Here is a 12,707-nt window from a genome sequence, read left to right on the forward strand (position 1 = left end):
CCTCCCTATTTTAATAAATAAATAGTGAATATTTATCTCTGTGTGTAATTTGTATCTTAATTTTAGGTCTGCCTGGCACTTCAGCATGGTACAGGGGATACATTAGGTGCTAAAGTAAGCAATGATGACCAGGAAGGTGGTATCTCTCCTGCCCCATGGAAGCTTGTGTGTGCCCACAATGGTGAAGTCGTTGTGTGTCATGAGGCCAGACCACACAGGAGGTGAGGTCTGCCACCTACTCCTTCCTGGGCCCGGGCCCAGGGTACCCCGTCCCCCAGAAGCTCAGAGTTTTACATTGATGTCTTTCTCACCACCCAAATTTCACTCTCTGGCCTGTTGTTTGGTGTTGATGGATACAGCAACCAACTATGTGGTACTGGAGCTCAGAAAATGAAATCCCTAAGTCAAGGCCCCAGAAGCAGCCTCAGAAGCTAAGTTTCTGTCTGACCTTCCTGGCCCTCCTGTCTGCACCTCTCATTCTCTTTATAGACAAGACATAGAAACTGGAATTCATCTTCCCCAAGGCAGGTCATAGAAATCAGGACTCTTCCCCTAAAGACAAACATAAATTCTAACAGTATTATTCTAACCTTCCTCCACCTTTTGGTGTGAGAGTTAGCCATAACTTCTTTGATTTGGCCTGTTTTATTGCAAGTCCTAAGACCGCCATCCTGGAGGGGTCTTACCCTGCCCTAGAAGAAGGATGCTGCACAGAGAAGCTGTTGCCAATCAGGTGCAGGTTCTTTTGCTCAATTCAGATGGAAATCATGGATTAGCAAAATTCTGCTCCATTTGTGGCTTGGGTTTTGGATATCATTGGCTCTGGCCCTTAGTGGCTCCACATCCCTCAACCTGCCATGTGCATCCTTGAAGGAGATTTCAGGTAATGAGAAGCTTTCCCTACACAGTATGACTCCTGACAGTGTGGAAAGGTCAGGGGGTGAGAGGGCAGGAGCGGTTTTGTGACCAAGGTAGCTGTGGCTTATTATGAAATCTCATCTGAGATGTAAATATTCTGCCTTGGGCCCGGGGGAGCAGGGTGAGAATACACATTTTCTCTTACTTCTTCCTGCCAAGGGCCTTACCTGCTCCCTGACTGCTTTTGGTTTTAACTCTTTTACTCAGAGCTGGATGATGGAAATGGACAGTTCTGGGAAGATATAACAGGAAGTATGAGACTACTACCTGGAATACATTTACACAAGAAACCACAAAATCTGGCTTTTACCCCATGGTTCCTTCTTCAGACACATGATGTTGGGAAATCAGTGACTTTTTCTGGCTTGGGGTGTGACTAAGTCTTTGAAGTCAGACTGCACTGTGTGTTTTATTAATTTACTTTTAGAAAAAAAAATTTCTGTGAGCGTTTCCCCTTTGCATGCATTCAAATTGGATTGAAGCAGAACACAGACCTAAATAGATATTGAAACTATACAACTCCTTGGAGAAAATGTAGGGGAATAGCTTAATGACTGTGTAATAGGCAAAAGTTGCTTAGAACACAAAGAGCCTGGAAAAGAAAAGAAAAATTGGGTAATTTAGCATTCATCAAGAAAATTTAAAATCTACTCGTAAAAAAGGCATCATTAAGAACTCCGCTGAAATTAAATAAATAAAGCTATAAGGACAGTGAAGCCATAGAAAACAATCTTGCTGAAAGACAAGGCACAGAATAGGAGATAACAGGGCACTTTAGTATCTAACAAAGAACTTGTCTCCAAGTTTATATACTATATGCTTACAACTCAGTAGCAAAGTGACCTTAACATTATTTTTAAAGTGAGAAAAAGATCTGGACATCTCAAAAAGCATATATACAAGTGGCTGGTGGACAAGGAAACGATGATCAGCACCTTTAGTCATCAGGGAAATGTAAACTGAAACCACAATCAAATGGCCAGGGATTTGGCTCAGTGGTTCCGCCACCTGCCTCGCAAGTGCGAGGGTCCAAGTTTGATCCCTGGTACCAAAACAAAACAAAACTACAAAACCACAATCAAAACTTGGTGCCTGTAGTCCCATCTACTCAGGAGGCTGAGGCAAGAGGATTGCCTGAGCCCATGAGTTCAAGGCCAGCCCGGGGAACATAGTGAAGCTCTTTCTCAAAGAAAGAAATATAAAGAACAAACTCCAAAACATAATGAGCGACCATCACATCCTCTCTGGAATGGCTAAAATGAACAAATGTGACAACAACTCAACTTTGAGGAAACTTCAGAGCAATTGGGACACTAATACACTATGGTGATAATGTAAAATTGTGGAGCTACTTTGGAGAACAGCTTGGAAATTTTTTATAAAGTTATATGTATATGTCCTGGTAGGATCCGGAAGTCCTGCCACCAGGTACTTATCATTCATGGCAGCTTTATTCTTAATAAGCTGGTGACAACCCAAATGCTTATCAGTGGGTTAGTGGTGGAATGAATTCAGAACACTCATCCCCAGGCTTTATTCTTTTTTCATTTTTTGACAGTCTTGCTAATTTCTGAGTTGCTCAGACTAGGCTTGAACTTGCAACTCTCCTGCCTCAGCCTTCCAGAACAAGATTACAAGAGTGTGCCACTATGTCTGGCTCCCTTACCACTGAAAAGGTAACAGCCCTGCTCACGTATCACTCGCTCCCATGTAGAGTGTCCTTTCCTGTGCTTCCCTGCACTTCGAACTTGGGCATTGATGCTTCTGCAGCTCCTTAAGGCAGCTGCAACTCCTGCCTTACCCTTTGTAGATGGTACTGCCTCTGCCTCCTCACCTGGTTAGTGGTCATGCATCCTTCAGATTTCAGCTGAAAGGTCACTTCTGCCAGAATGCCTTCCCTGATTAGGTGAAATTCTCAGAGACACTACTATCTCAATCTCAGAGTTACATTTGCATGATATTAAGATTCATGTATCTTTTTTCCTCTCTCTCTCTCTCTCTCTCTCTCTCTCTCTCTCTCTCTCTCGGATAGGATCTATGTAGTCTAGGCTGGTTTCAAACTCACAGGGATCCTCCTGACTCAGCCTCCTGAGTGCTGGTATTACAGGCATGCACCACCACACCTGGCTAATAAGATCCATGTATCTATTTCCCCAAAAGATAGCAGAAACTCTGGCTGTATTGGTTTACTATTTTACCTCAGAGTCCAGCTCAGAGCCTGGGAAGAGCTCAGTTAATGTGTTTTATAAACGGCGGGGAAAAAAATGAGAATGAGGATTACTTAGTTTTGGAGAAGGGGTCTAATGGAAAGGTTGCAGTGAGGGACACGGTATTCTCCGAGCTCAGTGCAGAGAGTGGTGGTGGCTGGCTGCTTTCCATCTGCCAGAAGCCTTATTTTGGGTAATGCGGATTGAAGCTGGGGCCTTCTGGGCTAAGGAGCTTTAGGAACATGTGTTCTGTTTGTTTTCATGGCAGCTGTCTGAAGTAGACATTATCCACATTTTACTGTTGAATAAACAACCCAACATGAGGCAGAAACCTGGTGTACCCAAGTCACAGAGTTGGCCAAGTGGTTCAGAGAAGGCCTGGGCTTCCTGAGGACTCTGAGGCCCAGGCTGGCCCTCACCCCTATGCTTCCTCCTCTGGCATCATTTCCTCTGACCTCACTGCACCACCTGGTCCTCTCCTGGGTCCCTGCTCCTTTCAAACTCAGGAGCCGCCTGTGAGGCCCAGCTGTGTGGGGGCCCTGGGTTGCCAGGCAGGCGTCCTCATGGTCCCTTGTCACTGCCTCACCTGTTTGCAGGTGTCCTATTGTCTCTGTGGGATTGACTCCATCGGCTGACTGCCACTATTTCAGCCCTGTAGACCTTCTGCGAAGGATGCAAGGCCATTGTTAGAGAGATGTTCTTTAACGTCCCGCAGGACGTGAAGACAAAGTAAATGCCTGTATTGCTGGCAGCTCTCTGCAGTTACTTCTGCTGAAAGGGCTGCATCAGCCAGACAGGGCATGGCTGAATCACCTTTCCAGGGCATGGGTGGGTTCTTTCAGATGCACAGGCCGCATGTGCAAGACAGCTGACTGAGTGTAGGGCTATGATTTTTGCCTTAAAAGATAAATTGAATCCAGCTCACATGACCATTGGTCCCAGAAACTGTGTTAAAGGAGAAGGTGGAGGACTACTTTTGGAGCAACAGAATGACATACATATAGAAAGAGTTGGTGGTACACACACTTGCAACACGATTGCCATTGCCCGAGCTTGCTTTCTGTTTCACTGACTAGTTTTGCACTCTTCCCGTTTACTATCTACTCTGGGTCTACACTGGTCTCTGTTCCTGCCCTGCTATTACTGGGAGTCACTGTCCTGAGGCTGACCTGTATACCTGTGTCCTGGACCTTGCTACTCACCTTCCTGTGGGGCCTCTTTGCAGGGTTTTCTCCTGCATTGCACAGTTCCACTCCATTAGCACACAGACTTGAGGACTTCTCCATAGCAAAAGCAAAGGAAGAAAAAACAAAACACCCAATCTCTCAGCAACTATCCTATTTTTCTGCTCCTCTTCATGAAAAAAAAAGAAAACTCTATCTCCAATCCCTCTTCCCAGAGTGCCTTGAGAACCCTTAACATTCATTTATCCTCAATGCTAACTTATCGTTCAGATGCTTATCCTCCCAGCTAATTTACCATTCACTTTTATTAGTCCATGTTTGCAGCACGTGATGTTTCCATTCCTTGTGTGGAGTTGTTACCTGCACACAATATAACTTCATTCCGTTTTTTTCCTCTTTTCTCCCCCTCCCTCCATCCCTTGATCCCCTTCCTCTTTGACAAAGACCTATATCCCTATTTCATATTATCTTTCATTTTGCCCTTTATTGATAATTTGGGTTTCTCCCATAATATTCAAGTTTGTGTGTCTGATTCATTTCACTTAATACTACGGTACACAGTACCATTTTCCTACAAATGACTCAGGTTTATCTTTCTTTATGGCAGAGTTGTAGTCCATTGTGTATAAATACTAAATTTTATTTACTCAGTCATCTGTTGGTGGACATATAGGCTGCTTCCAAGATTTAACTATTATGAATTATGCTGCTATAAAATATGTGAATGTAGCCCTGTAATATGAAACTATTTTGAGAAGATAACTAGAAAGGAAATAGCTGGGTCAAATAGAATTTAATCTTTTGAAGAATCTCCATACGAAGAATTTTGAAGAATCGCCACTAACTTACCATTTCAACATTTGTCTCCACTAATAACTTCAAGGATGAATTTGCAGTCCTCAGCTTCCTTGACACATGACATTTGATGTATAGATGATTCTTTACATATGTTTTTATTTATTTGACTTCAGAAACTCCACTCTTTCTTGGTTCTCCCCATGTCACTGGCCACTCCGGCTCTTTTGATGAATCTCTCCAAGGTGAACTCCCTAAATATTGGGGTGTTTCAGTGAGTCCTTGGCACTTCCCTCTTCCTGGTCCATAATCACACCTAGATTAGGGGGCTGACCTCAAGGACCAACCATGTTCCAGTCTCCAGCCAGGACCGACCTCTGGACTCCAGATGACTAGCAAGCATTTTGAGTTCACTATGTTGATATCTGAATCCATGCTTTTCATCCTGCAAATCTCTGAGCATGAATCCTTTATCATATTAGTTAATGGGATTGCCATCTTTCTACCCACTGAGAGTGGAAATCCTTTAGAGTCTGGCTCTTTTTTTTCTCATTACACATTCAGCCCATTAGCAAATTATTCCGCCACCAAGATGTGCCTGATATTTAGCTGCACATTATCATGGTCACTCTGCTGCCTTGACCCCAAATCTCTCATATAGCTCTAGCGGCCACCACCTCACTGGCCTTCTTGCATATTCCTTTCCCTCTGCAGTTTATTGCCAACATGTGGTCAGAAGGGTCCTTTAAAGTATAAGACCATGTTATGCTGCCTTGCTGCTCATATCTACAGCAGTTTCTACCTCGCTCAGTAAAAGTCAAAGCTCTTCAGAAGTTGTCAGGTAGGCTGTGGGCCTTTCACTGTCTGCCACCACAGTGAGCAGCCGGCCCTCCTCTTCCCCTTGACCTTGTACCACCCTGTGGTGTTAAGCACACTCTGTCCCCAATACTGGAAACCTCTTGTATTACTCACTCTTCCTAAGATCTTGATTTCTGTCCCAGATAATACATGGCTCCAGAGGATTAACAAAACGGGGGAAACAGCTCTCCATAGTTCTCCCTCCAGGGCTCTCTGCAGCTCTCCTTCCAGAGCTCGGCCCCAAGCCTATAGAACTTGCTGGGTAAACTTCACACTCAACGTTGCATGGACTTACAAATACGAGTACTGTCCTAGAAAGAAACACAGGGTATGGCTGCTGAATTGTTGTTCTCATGGATTAGGAGTAAATGAGGAAGGCATTTTTTATCAAGAGAATCAGAGCTTTACCTAACTGGACAAGGCTGTTTTATTCTTCCGGTTTTTGCAGTGCAGAGGACCGAACCCAGGCCTGCAGTTGGCAGTCAAGCACTCTACCACCCTCAGCCTGGTGCTCCACAGGCTCTGCCCGTGGTACACAGCCATCAGGAGCAGCCGCAGATTCCAAGATAGACAAGTTCAGAGCTCAGCAGAGTCTGATCAGCAGTGCTGCGCTTCCGCAGCCTCTGGGTGGCCTCAGGCTTCTCTGCTGGCTTTATTGTATTCTTTTGCTTTCAATTCTGTTAGTATCCAACCAGCTGCTCCCACCTGAAACTTGATTCTGGGATCAATCTTGAATCCTCTCCTCTATGCCTTTTATTCAACCAAATACAGACAGAACTGTGGCAACTGTCCTCTTCCTCTCCCCACCCTTTTCAGTAATGGGGAAAGAACCTAAGGCCTTTACACTGAGCTATGTCCTCAGCCTTGTTTTTTAAACTAAAAAAAAAAAAAATTTTTTTTTTGGTACCAGGGATCAAACTCAGAACTTTGTGCTTGTGAGGCAGGCAGTGGAACCACTGAGCTAAATCCCTGGCCCCCAAATTTTTAAAAATTTTGAGACAAGCTCTCCCTAAATTGCACAAGCAGGCTGGACTGGAACTTGTGATTCTTCTGCCTCCACCTCCCAGAGAGCTGGGATTACAGGTATGCACTAGTACACGCTTTGCTTATTTACTATCTCTTAACTTACTCATTTTCTTTCTCCTTAACTCCTTTGGCACAATGACAAAAAATTAAGTTTTAGGTCTTAAATGTAAGGATGTAAGGATGGATATAAGTGAAGTCAGTGCTAGTTTTAGCTTGGATGACAAAAACCAAGATCTCAGAAGACTGAATCCATCCTTCTGCTCCCTCTCCCAGCTATGCATTTTACTTTCACATTTTATGGAACTGAAAGCAAACACAACAATGAGGCCTGACAGCTGTGGTCATTGGGTTTTCCTTTGTGACACCATGGCTTTTCTTCCACTTATCTTGGGTGGCAGGTCCCCGGCATTCAGCTCACCCTTGAAGCACAGAGCTCTATTTCAACTGTAGTTTATCAGTGCCGAGGACAGCGAGGTCTCCCCTCCTGACCCCCATTGTCACCAGCAGCTGGGATTTAATTGGCATAGGTTGGCCTAGAACGAGTCTTCATTACAGACGCAGCAACTGTGCACCCTTTGCCATTTCCTCCAGGCCTGCAGAGGACTGCACACCATGGTCCCAACTGCACACTGCACTGGAGCACAAGGGCTGAGTCGGGGACATACCACTGCGACAAGAGGAGAGGCAGGGTAGTGTCATGTGTGGACACATTGGGCTGAAGTCCACCACATCCATGGAGCAGCTCTGTGATGGTTGGCAAACCCGTTTCCTCCTCTATAAAAATTCTGTAACAATACCCCCTTCAAAGTTTGTCTTGATGAATACAGGGAGTATGTGAAGGAAATGGGGTAGGACCGTACATACAGAAAGGGCAGTAAACTGGGCCTGTCATTCTAATGTGACCTTGGCCACAGGCCAGCTCTCCTCCCAGTCTGTGGCTTCTTTTCCCATTCCACACTAATCAGCCTTATGTTCACTGACAAGGTCACAACTGTGACCATTGTGACAAAGAGCTGAGAGCTTACATCACACCCATGTGCACAACTGAAAAAATCCTCCTCAGAGATTTTTGTTTTTCAGAGTTTCTCTTCCTGGCTCTGCAGCATCCAGGGACTTTCCCCCTCTCACTTCTGCTGGTGCAGGGGAAACTTGTCTTGTTAGCTCCACAGTTCTATTTGAGTTGCTACCTTCCCCTCTGCGCTTTGAGAAACAGACTTTAGGGACTATCTTTCGTCACTAGGTCTGCCTCTTTCTACTACAAGTGGCTTATGAAGTATTTCTTCTAAAAGAAATTATGCACATGGTACTTCTTCTAGAAGAAATCCTAATGGACAAAGACTTCTCCACATTAGCACATCATTGTAATATTGAAATCAGCTAAACAGTGGCACACAGAAGAGAAAAACACAGTGGCAGGGAAGGGCAAAGGAAGTCTGGAGCTGGCTGAGGGCGCCTGGGAATAAGGAGCCTTTCCTGAAGGCGAATAGTAAAGAATGTTCAGAATGCTCAGAATGTTCTCTTTGTAAGGAAAGCAGGTTCCACTGGTGTGGTCTGGGAATGGGAGAGATTAATGGCAGAGGGACTGACCCGGCAGCCTGCAGTGACAGAGGGTTACTGTGTTTGTGGACTGACACTTGCGGGGGCCCAACTGAATTCTCCAAGCTTTTCATAGGAACAGCCCTTCTATTACGGCTTTCCTAAGTTCATGCATTAACACTATTTTTATTTTTTATTTTTTGGCCTTGTATTTTGAACAAATTTATTTTTACAGAAAAGTTGTAAAAATAGTAGTTCCCATAGAGCTACCAGGTAACTTCTATTAATATCTGACAATATAATTATCCCAAACAAGAATGTTAACACTGATAAAGTATTACTAACACATCTACAAACTTTATTCAAATTTCAAGAGTTTTCTCACTCATGTTTTTTTTTTTTTTTTTTTGTTCGGGTCTCCAGGGCAGCTAAATTACATGTAGTTGTTGTATCTCTTCCAATCTGTGACATTTCCTTAGTCTTCATAGACTTGAAGAATACTAGTCAGGAACTTGTAGAATGTCCCTCACCTTGGCCTGGATGGCATCTGATGATGGTCAGATTGAGGTTATGCAATTCTGACAAGGCTACCACAGAAATGAAGGAATGGTCTCTTCAGCGCATTGTTAAGAAGCACAGAGGTCTTTCTCACAGTGATGCTAATGCTGGTCAGTTGGATAAGTTGGTTTTTGCCACATTTCTTCACTAGTAAATATCTTGTGGGGAGTTATTTTTGAGTCTATGAAAATGTCTAATTCTCATCATTCTTCCACTCATTTCTTTTAGCATCTATCAGTAATTCTTGCCTGCAACAATGACTATAATGTTTGCCTAATGGTTTCTGTTTCTATTATTATTTCCAAGTCTGTTAATTGGAATTTTACAATAAAGAAGTACGTCCTCCCTGTCCTGTTTATTGATTCATACCAATGTGGACTATGATTAAATAACCATTTTATTCTATGGGCTAGAATGTAAGACTCTCATGATTTTGTCGTTCAAATTGTCCTGATCCTGGACATTGGGAACTCCAATTTTGCTCCTGGCTCCCTTCTGACACTTCCTTTTCTTTGTGACAGCACAGAGCACCTCCAAGTTCTTGTTTTTCTTTAACTCCAACTCCACCACCATTTCTTTAAGAAGATTTTTTTTTTGTTTTTGTTTTAAATTGGACAGTAGTATTTAGAAAGCTAGGTCTAGATGCTAGATCTCAGTGGACAGCCTGGGGCGTTAATCAATCTAAGTTCTCTTATAAACAGTGTGTTTGTGCCCGTGTGCAACCATGAGTTAATACCAACACTTCCAATTCCTATCCTCCAGCCTCCCCCTTTCTTTATTTGTAACTTGTTTTTCTAAGAGGAGCAAACCTGACTCTCACTATTCACAATACATTTTAATTTGAGGATAGAGATAAAAGAGTTTCACAATTGCTAATTTATACTCCTGTGAAACAAATGTACTAACTAGAGCACAGTATCTGTATAGTTTTTGTCTTTAGCTTTACCATGTACAGTCAAAATACCATTTTCCAAAGTTACTTAAGTGAGCCTTTTGCTTTCCCACCCACCGGCTGTGGTTATGTAGGTAACTTATGCGTAGTGGCTCGGTCCCAGCTACATCCCATGCTGGCCTGTTCCACACCGCTGGCTGTGTTTGTGTGTGTGTGTGTGTGTGTGTGTGCATGTGCGAAACACTGCCAGGGTTCAAAAAGTCAGAGCTTCACAGAAGCTGTATCCCAAGATGTCACTGAGTCTCAACACTGCTACTCCTCTCCCACTCACCAGTTCTTACTGATCTGTTTTCAACCCTTCCCTGTAGGGATCCAAGCTTCAGTTCTGGTTCATGCTTATAAAATTAAAAAAAAAATGAACATGCAATTTTCTTTTTATCCTCTATCATTTTATGAAAATATATTTCCCATACTGTTAAATTCACCCTTTAAAAATGTGCATCTTACTGATTTTTAGAACATTCTTATACTTTCAATAAGAAACCCTGTATATCCTACTTCTGCTCCTAACCCAGAAAACCATTAACCTACTTTCCATGTCTATGGATTCTATGGATTTGCCTGTTCTGGATATTTCATATAAGTGGGATCATACAACACAAAGCCTTTTGTCTCTGTCCTCTTTTACTTAGTATTCTATTTTCAAGGTCCATTCATAACATACATCAATACTTCATTATTTTTATGGCTGAATAATTTTCCAATCCATGGATATAGCACATTTTTTGGTATATTCACCAGTTGACGAACATCTGGGTTGTTTTCACAACTAGACTGTAAATAACGCTGCCATGAACATTCATACACACACACACACACACACACGCACACACACATATAAATTTTTTTGTGTGAACATGCTTCAATCCCTTTTAGGTAGAGAAGGAGTAGAATTACAAGGTCAGATGGTAACTCTGTATTTAACTTTTTAAAATTTTGTTTTGTTTTTTTGAGACAGGGTCTCACTATGTAGTTGAGACTGACCTGGAACTCAGTATGTAGCCCAGGCTGGTCTCGAACTCACAGCAATCCTCCTGCCTCAGCCTCCCAAGTGCTGGGATTACAGGCTGTATTTAACTTTTGATGAACTGCCCCCCAAATTTTTCCAAGTAGCTGCACCACTTTATATTCCCACGAGTGTATGTGTTTCAATTTCTTCATATCTTTGCCTACACCTCTCTTTTAAACATAATTATAGCCATCCTACTGTGTGTGGTATCTTTATGGCTTCAGTTCATATGTACTTCCCAATGACTAATAACGTTGAACATCTTTTCATGTGCTTTTTCATCATTTATAAAAGTTGTATGAAGAAATGTCTACTTGAGACCTTTACCCATTTGAAAATTGGATTATTTATCTTTTTATTCCCGAGTTGTAAACATTCTTTACATATTCTGGATACAAGTCCCTTATTATATATATGACTTACGAATATTTTCTTGCATTCTATAGGCTGTCTATAAGTGTCCCTTGATACACTGTATTTCTAATGTCAATGAAGTCCAACTTACCTACTTCTGTTGCTGCTGTTGTAGTTGTTGCTTGTATTTTTGGTGCCATGGCCTGGTCTGAGGTGACACAGATTTATGCCTGTTTTCTCCTCAGTGTTTTATTGCTTTGGCCCTGATAGTTAGGTTTTGATCTATTTTCGGATAATTCTTAACTATGTTATTAGGTAAAGGCCCAACTCTTTTCTTTGGCACAGGGACACTCAGCTGGCCTGGCTCCATCTGGTGTCTCTCCTTTTCCCTATAGAATAATCACGAGCACTCTGGTCAGGAACCATCCATTGACCATGAATTTTAAGGGCAGACCTCTTAATCTTAGACTTTCCAGCCGCCAAAACATAGGCCAACCAGCCGATGTGCAGTGTAAGTCACCACGTCTCAAGTACTGTTACTGCAGCACAAACTGACCAGGCAGTCGTCACTGCGGAGGTCAATCCTTTCTCTGCAGTGCATGCTACAAGTACATTCTAGTTTGTCAGTTATCTTTTCACTCCGTGTTCTTTTTATATAACCACAATTTAAAATACTTTCATCATCATATTTATCAAGCTTTTCTTTTACTGCCCCTGGAATTTGAGACACAGTGGAAAAACTTTTCTAAGAGATTAAAGAATTGTCCTGTTCTCCCCCGAAAGTATTTGCACTAGATTCCCAAGGCACTGGGACTTTATTTTTTTTAAAAAAAATACGTGGTGTGAACAATGGATATACTTTTATTTATTTAAACTGCCGAAGAGCCTGGGATTTAGCTCAGTGGTTCCACCGTCTGCCTCGCAAGCGCCAAGGACCGGAGTTTGATTGCCCCGTACAAAACCCAAAAAAACTCTGATTCAGTTGTCCCAGGACCTTTATTAGGAACAGACGGCCTGCTTCGGCGGTGTGAGCGGTGAGCAGCGTTGCTCCCGCCGCCCGCTTCCGTCGGGAGAGCTAGTTCTTCCGCACCTGCGGGCTGGTAAATCACCTTTTGCTAACTGGTGGTGTTTTTAACCTGCTTTCTTAATGTCCATTATTAACACAAAACTCACTCAATGCTCACATCAATTCGCAAATCTGCGAAGTTCCAGACCGCGGCGTTCTAAGCCGAAGGGCTCGGGTCCAGCGTTGGCCGGCCTGTACCTGGATCCCGGTCCGGCCCGGGGGGCGGTTCCGGGGCGGGGCGGGC

The 12,707-nt window shown here is 43.1% G+C and overlaps 1 long non-coding RNA gene across 1 annotated transcript; it reads right to left on the minus strand.

The window, feature by feature from the left end:
* Window positions 1–4,329: 4,329 nt before the first annotated feature.
* Window positions 4,330–6,121, minus strand: LOC104860136. The gene is made up of 3 exons (XR_779594.1): window positions 6,077–6,121; window positions 5,159–5,358; window positions 4,330–4,405 (listed from the first exon to the last, which is right to left on the minus strand). It is a non-coding gene; the product is annotated as an uncharacterized LOC104860136 (long non-coding RNA).
* Window positions 6,122–12,707: the final 6,586 nt, after the last annotated feature.

This window comes from Fukomys damarensis, unplaced genomic scaffold, assembly GCF_012274545.1.
Source record: "Fukomys damarensis isolate Sample0158 unplaced genomic scaffold, DMR_v1.0_HiC HiC_scaffold_7, whole genome shotgun sequence".
NCBI classification, from domain to species: domain Eukaryota; kingdom Metazoa; phylum Chordata; class Mammalia; order Rodentia; family Bathyergidae; genus Fukomys; species Fukomys damarensis.